The sequence below is a fragment of the Coturnix japonica genome, chromosome Z (genome assembly GCF_054131305.1).
Source record: "Coturnix japonica strain WE chromosome Z, WE-NBRP24, whole genome shotgun sequence".
NCBI lineage: Eukaryota > Metazoa > Chordata > Aves > Galliformes > Phasianidae > Coturnix > Coturnix japonica.
Window position 1 is genome coordinate 66,634,601 of NC_140702.1, and position 8,616 is coordinate 66,643,216.

At 51.0% G+C, this 8,616-nt stretch overlaps 1 long non-coding RNA gene across 1 annotated transcript; it reads left to right on the forward strand.

Annotated features, from left to right (window-relative positions):
• Positions 1–2,683: 2,683 nt before the first annotated feature.
• On the forward strand, positions 2,684–5,699 carry LOC146754163 (uncharacterized). Its single transcript, XR_014939482.1, has 3 exons — positions 2,684–3,226; positions 3,558–3,694; positions 5,507–5,699. It is a non-coding gene; the product is annotated as an uncharacterized LOC146754163 (long non-coding RNA).
• Positions 5,700–8,616: the final 2,917 nt, after the last annotated feature.

Below are 8,616 nucleotides of genomic sequence, written 5' to 3' on the forward strand. Positions count from 1 at the left end.
GGAGAGCTCCTTGTGGCCTTCCAGTACATGAATGGAGCATATAAACAGGAGGGGGAATGGCTGTTTACGAGGGTTGGTAGTGATAGGACAAGGGGGAATGGGTTTCAACTGAGGTGGGGGAGGTTTAGGTGCGATATTAGAAGGATGTTTTTCACACAGAGGGTGGGGATGCACTGGAACAGGTTGCCCAAGGAGGCTGTGGATGCCTCATCCATGCAGGCATTCAAGGCCAGGCTGGATGCAGCTGTGGACAGCATGGTCTGGTGGCTGGCGACCCTGCACAGAGCAGAGGGTTGAAACCAGATGGTCTTTGAGGTTCTTTTCAACCCAGACCATTCAGTGATTCTACAATTCTGTGATTTCATGTTTCTGTGATTCTGTGATTCTTTGATCCCCGTGTGGGCTCTGCTGGTGCATGACAGAGAATGCGATATACCCACTTAAAGCCACGCTCTTTGGCACAGCTGTTGGTCAGCTTATTTCAGAAATGAGTCCGGTTGGACTGAATTCTTTCTAGGGTGCCGAGTGCCCAGGATAGTGTTTTGGACGGAGGCATGGAGCATGGGATATGTTTCCAGCCATCCAGTGGCCGCTTCCGTCCTTGGTTTGGGGTAGTGTGATATAATCAACGTGCCAGAAGGAGACAGAGATGGCTCACAGTTACAGTCCCAGACAAAGCAGTTTAGGTCCAGGGAAGATTCATTTATTACCAGCTAATAATGCAGTAGGATAGCAAGAAGAAAAAGCAGACTAAAAGCACTTTGCTTCTTTACCCTGTGTCTGCCTCAGGTACCTGAAGGGAAGATTGCAGCTGCACACCACAAGGATGGTTCTGGTTCCCAGGCTGGTGCACGCTTTCACTTGATGTGTAAGCTACAATTTTTTGAAGCATTTTTTCATTGTCCTCAGATTTATTTGTAACTTCTCCCACCAGCACACAGAGGGCAAGCACTGACTGGCTCCCATGTGGGCTGCGGGGCTGTGACCTCACAGAGGTGTCCCCACCCAAAGCACTGTGACCTCACAGCCGAATCTTTAGTAGCCAGTGACCAGCACCCCGCCTCTCTCAGTGCGGTTGTGACCGGCTTTGAGCGATGGTTGACAACAGCGTTCTTCTTGTCCCTACATACCATTTCTTCCTGGATGGCCTGTTTTTGGTGGCCGGGGTCTTTCTGCTTCACACCCTGTGGCACCTACAGGTAGGGGAGTTTGAGGATGGGGTTATATGGGGCTGTGGGACTCAGGGCTGGGGGATTTGGAACCGACTGCGCTGGCTGCTTCCCAGAGCCTCACTGTGCCACGTTCATGTGCCTGCAGGCTGTCAAGCTATTCTTGCGACTGAGGAGATCATGGCAGAGAGGAGCAGCAGCACCAAAGTCAGGTGAGTGTCCCGTGGGTCAGCACCAAGCCCCAGCCTTGTCCTGATTCACGCCAGGCAGGGATGGGCCCATGGGAGGAGCCCAGCCCTGGACTGGGAACTGGCACACTGCAGGTCGGCCGGATGGGACAAGGTTGTCCCTGGTGCCCCATCCTGCTGTGGCTCAGGCCCCCTCCCTTTTACAGATGCTGAGACACAGACGCGCAGGCCATGGTGCTGCTCCAGCTGGAACAGCTGCAGCAAGGCGGACCAGGAGCTGCAGCGGCTGGTGCAGTCAGCACTGCGTAAGCCTGTCGGCAGTCTGGGCCCTGACTTCTGGAATGCTGCCTGGAGGGATCTGGAGGAGCTGGTGGAGCAGGGCAGTCTGTACTGCTGCAGCTCTGCCAATGCCCAGCCAGAAAACAAGCGCGGAGCATCAATTCGTGAGTCAGGTAAGTCTTTTGCGGATCAGCCCCAATCTACATGATTGCCCTGATGTGTGCTAGGCCCACGGGAGGAGCCCAGCCCTGGAGCAGGACCTTGCACTCTGCAGATTGGGCCAAGGGCATCCCCATCCTGCTGTGGCTCAGGTCCTCTCCCTGCTTTGCAGATGAGAACAGACAGATGCATGGGCCACGGTGCTGCTCCCCCAGATGCAACCGCTGCAGCAAGGCGGACCAGGAGCTGCAGCAGCTGGTGCAGTCAGCACTGCCTGAGCACATCGGCAGTCTGGGCCCTGAATTCTGGGATGCTGCCTGGAGGGATCTGGAGGAGCTTGTGGAGAGTGGCAGCCTGTCCTGCTGCAGCTCTTCTGGTGTCCAGAGCTCAACCAGAAGATACAACAGAGCCCACATGGACTGCAGAACCCAGCCCCACCGCCGGCCAGGTCTGATGGCAACAAAACCAGCCCAGACAATGTACCACGGTGGCAGGGCAGCCAGCAGAACAGGAGATCCCACCGAGGTCTGCCGGCCACCTGCGGAGGAGTGCATTTTGCGCGAGGCCATCCTCCTCCCAGACGGACGGCTGCCTCAGAGGCCGGATAATCTCGAGCCCATTCCAGAGTGGGCAGTGAATGCACCAGGCCTTCGCACAATCAAGAAGGAGTTTCCTGGACAAACACCATCCAGAAGACACACAGGGAGACCAAGTGGTCTCTCTGAAACGGAACGCTTGCAGGTCAAGAAAGAAGGTAGGCCATTCAGTGCAGTGTTGCAAGCAGGGCTTCCTCGGTGGGAAAAAAGAGAAGCACGGCACTGGTGGCTTCTCTACCCAGCCACCAGGAGATGACTGCACCGTGCATCTTCTCCCAGACGGGCGGCTGCCCCGGAGGCCAGATCATCTCGTGCCCCCTCCTCAGCAGGCTGTGTCTCCAACAGGCCTTCCCAGCAATGCCAGGCAGTCTTCGGAACGAGCAGCAAGGGAACAAGGGCAACAGGGAAGAGCTGCTGAGCGGCGTGCTGGGACCTGCTCCTGTTACAGACGGCGGCCACAGCAGGGGACAATTGTACATGACAGCATCCTGCGAACAGAGGTGGCAGTACGTTGGTGGGAGCAGAGGTGCCAGTGGGACTGATCGTCCGCGCGTGCACCGGTAGGAGGTGGCCCTGCAGGTTCCTGCACATCCCAAGGTGAATACAAGGCAGCAACACAGGCAGCACCAACGGCTTCAGTGCTGGCAATGGAGGACGACGGCTGCCAAGGCAACATCACCAGTGTTGGAAGTGCGGAGAGACCCGGCCTCATATCGCCTCCTTCCCCTGGTGGACATCAAGGAGGCAGAGGGGCTGTGGGTGCCCACGGCTACTGTCATCAGCATCCACTTGGCTGTGGGAGGGTCACGTAAAGAAGAACGTAATGGAGGACCAGGTAAGGGCCAGCTCACAGAGTTCCATTCAGTCCTCTTGGGACGTGCGTGTGGGTTGGAGGAGGCCCAAGCTTTCCCCTTGCACCTCTGTGCCAAGCAGCGGCACATTGCAGGCCGGGGACCCATCTCGGCCAGTCAGCAACGGCCGCAGCGCCAATGGCCACTGGCCGGGCTCAGTCCAGCCTATTGCAGCCCAACAGCCAGAAGGCCGATGGCATCCTGCCTTATGTCAGCAATAGCGTGGGCAGCAGGAGTGGGGAAATTGGCGTCCCTCTGCATTCTGGCCTGGTGAGGACACCCCTCAAACACTGTGTTCTTTTTTGTGCTCCTCAGAACAGGAAAGTCCTCAAGGCCCTGGAGCGTGTCCAGAAAATAGCCACAAAGGCGGTGCGGGGTGTGGAGCAACGATCTGAGCGGGAGTGGATTAATGTGTAACCCGGAGGAGGGAGAAACACCCCCTTACAAAAAAGGTATTTAAGCACTGGAGGTGGTGCTGCGGGGAGGTGGCTGGGTTGCTGTCATAGTATCATAGAGTTATAGAATGGCCTGGGTTGAAAAGGACCTCAAAGATCATCTCTTTTCAGTCCCTCTTGCTATGTGCAGGGTCACCAACCACCAGACCAGGCTGCCCAGAGCTACATCCAGCCTGGCCTTGAATGCCTCCAGGGATGAGGCATCCACAGCCTCCTTGGGCAACCTATTGACAAACCACCTGGATGGGGTGCTCAGGAACATGATTTTGTAGTTGGTTGTTGGAGTTAGAGTTGCATGGTTAGGTTGAGGTTGGAATTTATGATCTTGAAGGTTCTCAGGTTCCAACCTGAGCAGTTCTATGAATTCGGTATATAGCCATGCTTCTGATACCGGTCGCTTTCCAGGAAGAAATGTAAATGCTGTTGAGCTGTTGGCTGTTTTCTGATGAGCAAAGATACTGTAAGATAGGCAGTGTCTGTATCCACTGTTTGGGAAAGTGCAATTGAGTCTTGAAGATGCTATCCTGTTTATCAGGCACAGGAGGGGACGATGTACACCGAGGACAAATATTTCAAAAGAAGCAGCCCAGAAGAATTGTACACAATAGTCCTGAAAAATGGGCTGAATTTTAGCAACATTTATTTGTTATACAACTGGAATTTCTCTAGTGTTATCAGGCAATGCTCTGCCAGGTTCTCTGCTCAGGCATCTGCATCCCCTTGGGTGCAAGGCATCCTTCATGTACTTTAGCCACACAGAGAGATGAAATCTATTGGCTCCAAGGGGCAAGGAAAGGGTTATGAAATTACACTGAGGAGGCATCTGCGCAGCTCTCAACAGGGCTCCAGCCTGCAGCTCTCCAGGAGGTGTGAGAAGCTGATATGATGGCTCCCTCTGGCTGTAGGCTCTGCGAGTGAATCTGTAGAAAATGCATCCTGTAGCTGCTCCATTCCTGCAGTCATCAGAAGTGTTGGGGAATCTGTTTCTTTTCCATATCTACAAAAATTCTGCTACACATCTTTGTCTTTGGAGTTCTGGGGCAATGCAGAAAGAAGGAGTTGGTACTGATCTGGTCTTCACCCAGAGATTCTTAGGGAACAGATGAGATGGTGGATCCTCATTTCAAGCCAGTCTAAGCAATAGCTTTGCCAATGCATTTGGGTTGTGAGAAGGCAGAGGGGCTCAGTTCTTTCCTTTTGACCTCTAGGTGGGGTGGGGGAGAGGGTGAATATTCTCCACTTCTCAACACCCAATACACCAGGGCTGGACACTGTATCCAGTAATCTGAGTAATCAGGAGAGAGTTTTGCAGGAACCACTGAGACACGGGGGCTGGAGTTAATGCCACGTGATGAGAGACTTTGGAGTTGGGCTTGTTCAGCTTTGAAAAGAGATGGTTCTGGAGGACTAGAGATGACCCCCTAACAGCTGTGAGGAGATTATTAAGAAGATGGAATCAGGCTTTTAATGGAGGTGCAGCTCAGGAGGAACAGGCTAACTTTGAGGGTATTCCCTAAGTTACCCACTGGGAGAGGGGCCCAGAGAGGTTGTGGGATCTCTGACTTTGGATGTTTTCAAGACTCTGATGTGCAGAATGCTGAGCAGCCTGGTTTGATACCATCACTGTCACAGCTTTGTGAAGAAGGTTGGACTAGAGACCTCCTGAGGTCCTCTCCAGCCTGGACAGGATTGTGAATCTATTAAAGGAGTGGGAATCTTAAAATCATAGAATCACAAGGTTGAAAAGGACCTACAAGGTCATCATTACATCACCATTACTACCACAAGCTACTAAACCATATCTTATAGGTACTCATCTGGACACCACCTGAACACTGCCAGGGACGATGATTCCACCGCCTTCCTGGTCAAAGAAGAAGAAGAACCAGGAGAAGTCTGGATGAGCTGACAAAGCATGCGTGGGAAGGCCACCAAGCACCTCAGCCACCTGGTGTGGAGAAGCCCCCTCATCTGCAGCAAGAAGATACACCCTCTTGTCATGGTCAAAGACGAGGACATGGTCGGTGCTGCAGGTTCCTTGGGTCCCCTGATCTGTACAGGGTTCCCAGTGATCCTCTGGCAGGTCTCCTGGATGGAAAGCCCCTGATTTTATGCCACCTGCCTTTCAGGAAAATGTTTATTTTCCCAAACAACAACAGAGGATAATTGAAATATCTTTTCCTATTCTCTCCCCTCCCACCCCTCACCCCCAAGTTGTGCTCCTCATTGTAAATAAATTATTTGACCCTAAAATCTCCCCTCTGGAGGTCTCATCAATGTTTCTGGTTTAACTGACTTTGGGTTTTGGGGTCAACATGTCCTGTTTGCATTATCAACAGAAGCCTGAGGTTGTCATGGATGGGAGGCCACACTGTGCTGGAGAAGGGATGGATGAGATTTACTCTAGCCAAGGTGCTCGGATATGACAGCCAGCAGGCCTGTGAGCCCAGACCTTTCAGATCACTGCTTTCAGGGCTGTTGTTGGCTTTGCTCACTCTACATCCTGCCAAAAGCCAGCTGTGCTTAGCCTGAGCTTTGTGCTTTCCTGCAGTATGAGCATTGCACTTTGCCTTCAAAACCATGTGCCGGCAGGGAACAAGGTGCTGGCACAGCTGTAGTGATGCCAAATATCTGCAGCCACATAAGCCTGCTGGTAAATCGCCCTGCTTGTGCTGTGCTGATAGTGGGGTGGGTGAGGGGCCTTGTGGAAGGGAAGGGGAGAACAGATCATGGTGTGCTGTGTGACTGGAGCTGAAGCAAGTTTGCTCAGGTCTTTTTGCTGCACATTACACGGGCTGTGTGCTCTGCTCCTTCCCCTTTGTTGACACATCTGGCAGGAGCCACCGTGTGTTCCCAAGTCTCATGCGCATCAGGGCAGTCCCAGCCTCCTGCCATGCTCTTGGAGGCAAACTGTCCTGGAAAATGTCTTCCTTGCCTCAGTAGCAGCAATACTAGCAGGAGTGTTCCCACCACGCTCAGAGGGAAGATCACATTTCAGCCACAATCCCCTCTTTGACAAGCATCTGTCTTCTCTCTCAGCTCTTCCTCACCACCACCCATCAAATGGGGACTTTCCACCATCAAAGGGGGAAAAGGGGAGTGGGATAAAACAGCGACAATCTAAGGTGGAAAAACTTATTTTACTAAATATGATATCGAAATACAAGATAACACAATATAATATAATTAAGGCTAACAAATCGAACGAAACAGAGAGAGAGAGAGAGTCTCCGAAAACCGAGAGGCCTACTGTGAACTCTAGGCGACACGGCTGGAACGCTTCCCACTCTCCGAGAAGTTCGAGAGAAGAAGGAGGGCACTCCAGCCTGGGAACGAGATTATATAGAGTCCTGGTCCCGTGACTTATTGTTACTCCCGTTGTTCTCTGGAATATGTAGTCTTCTTCTGTGGACTGCACATTCAACAGAAGTATCCATACTTGACATGATGTTATGATGTGGAATACTGATAGCAAAATTACAAAATTACAAAACCAAGACATTCCACCCCTTATTCTACATTATTACATTATGGTTAATATATACATATATATACATATATATACACGTATGTAAAATTGTGATAGCTAAATAGTAGAATTGCATGTAACATAACTAGATGTACAACTATAATAACTAAAATACACTACACATGCAAACATATATATATATATATATAGATACATAAAATTATTGACTGCACTCCCCCAGCATCAGATTCCCTTGTGGCACACATTGAACATCCCCATCCTTCTGCATTACCCACCAAGTGCACCCAGGTCCCTGGGCAAAGACAGTTCCACGGATAGGTTTGCCCTTTCCAGAAGCTGGAAGGACCCAAACAGCTTTTCCCAACATGTTCTTTACATGTATAACAGGGACCTTATCTCCTTCTACAGTGTGTAGGGGGCTAGATTGACTAGGACCATCAGGATTGACAGATCCTCTAGTATTGACCAACCAAGTGGCTTCTGCCAGATTCTTCTCCCAGTGCTTAAATGTTCCACCACCCATTGCTTTCAACATAGTTTTCAACAACCCATTATATCGTTCAATTTTACCAGAAGCTGGTGCATGGTAGGGAATATGATAAATCCACTCAATGCCATGATCTTTGGCCCAAGTATTTATAAGAGAATTTTTGAAATGTGTCCCATTATCAGATTCAATTCTTTCTGGGGTGCCATGTCGCCACAGGACTTGTTTCTCAAGACCTAATATGGTGTTTCGAGCAGTTGCATGGGGTACTGCGTATGTTTCAAGCCACCCAGTGGTTGCCTCTACCATAGTGAGTACATAACACTTACCACTGCGAGATCGTGGCAAGGTGATATAATCAACCTGCCACGCCTCCCCATATTTATACTTTTGCCATCGCCCTTCCTCCCAGAGAGGTTTCATCCTTCTGGCTTGTTTAATTATGGCACATGTTTCACAATCATGAATAATCTGCGCAATAGCGTCCATGGTTAAGTCCACCCCTCGGTCTCTGGCCCACTTATATGTTGCGTCTCTTCCTTGATGGCCTGAGGTCTCATGAGCCCATCGAGCTAGAAATAATTCGCCCTTATTCTGCCAATCCAAGTCGATTTGAGCCACCTCAATTCTAGCAGCTTTATCTACCTGATGGTTGTTTTGTTGTTCTTCAGTAGCCCGACTTTTGGGCACATGTGCATCCACATGACGCACCTTTACAACCACATTCTTTGTTCGGGAAGCAATGTCCTTCCATAGTTCAGCGGCCCAAACAGATTTTCCCCTCCGTTGCCAGTTATTTTGTTCCCACCGCTGTAACCACCCCCATAAGGCATTTGCCACCATCCATGAGTCAGTATAAAGATACAGCATTGGCCACCTCTCCCGTTCCGCAACATCTAAGGCCAGCTGGACAGCTTTTACCTCTGCAAACTGACTTGATTC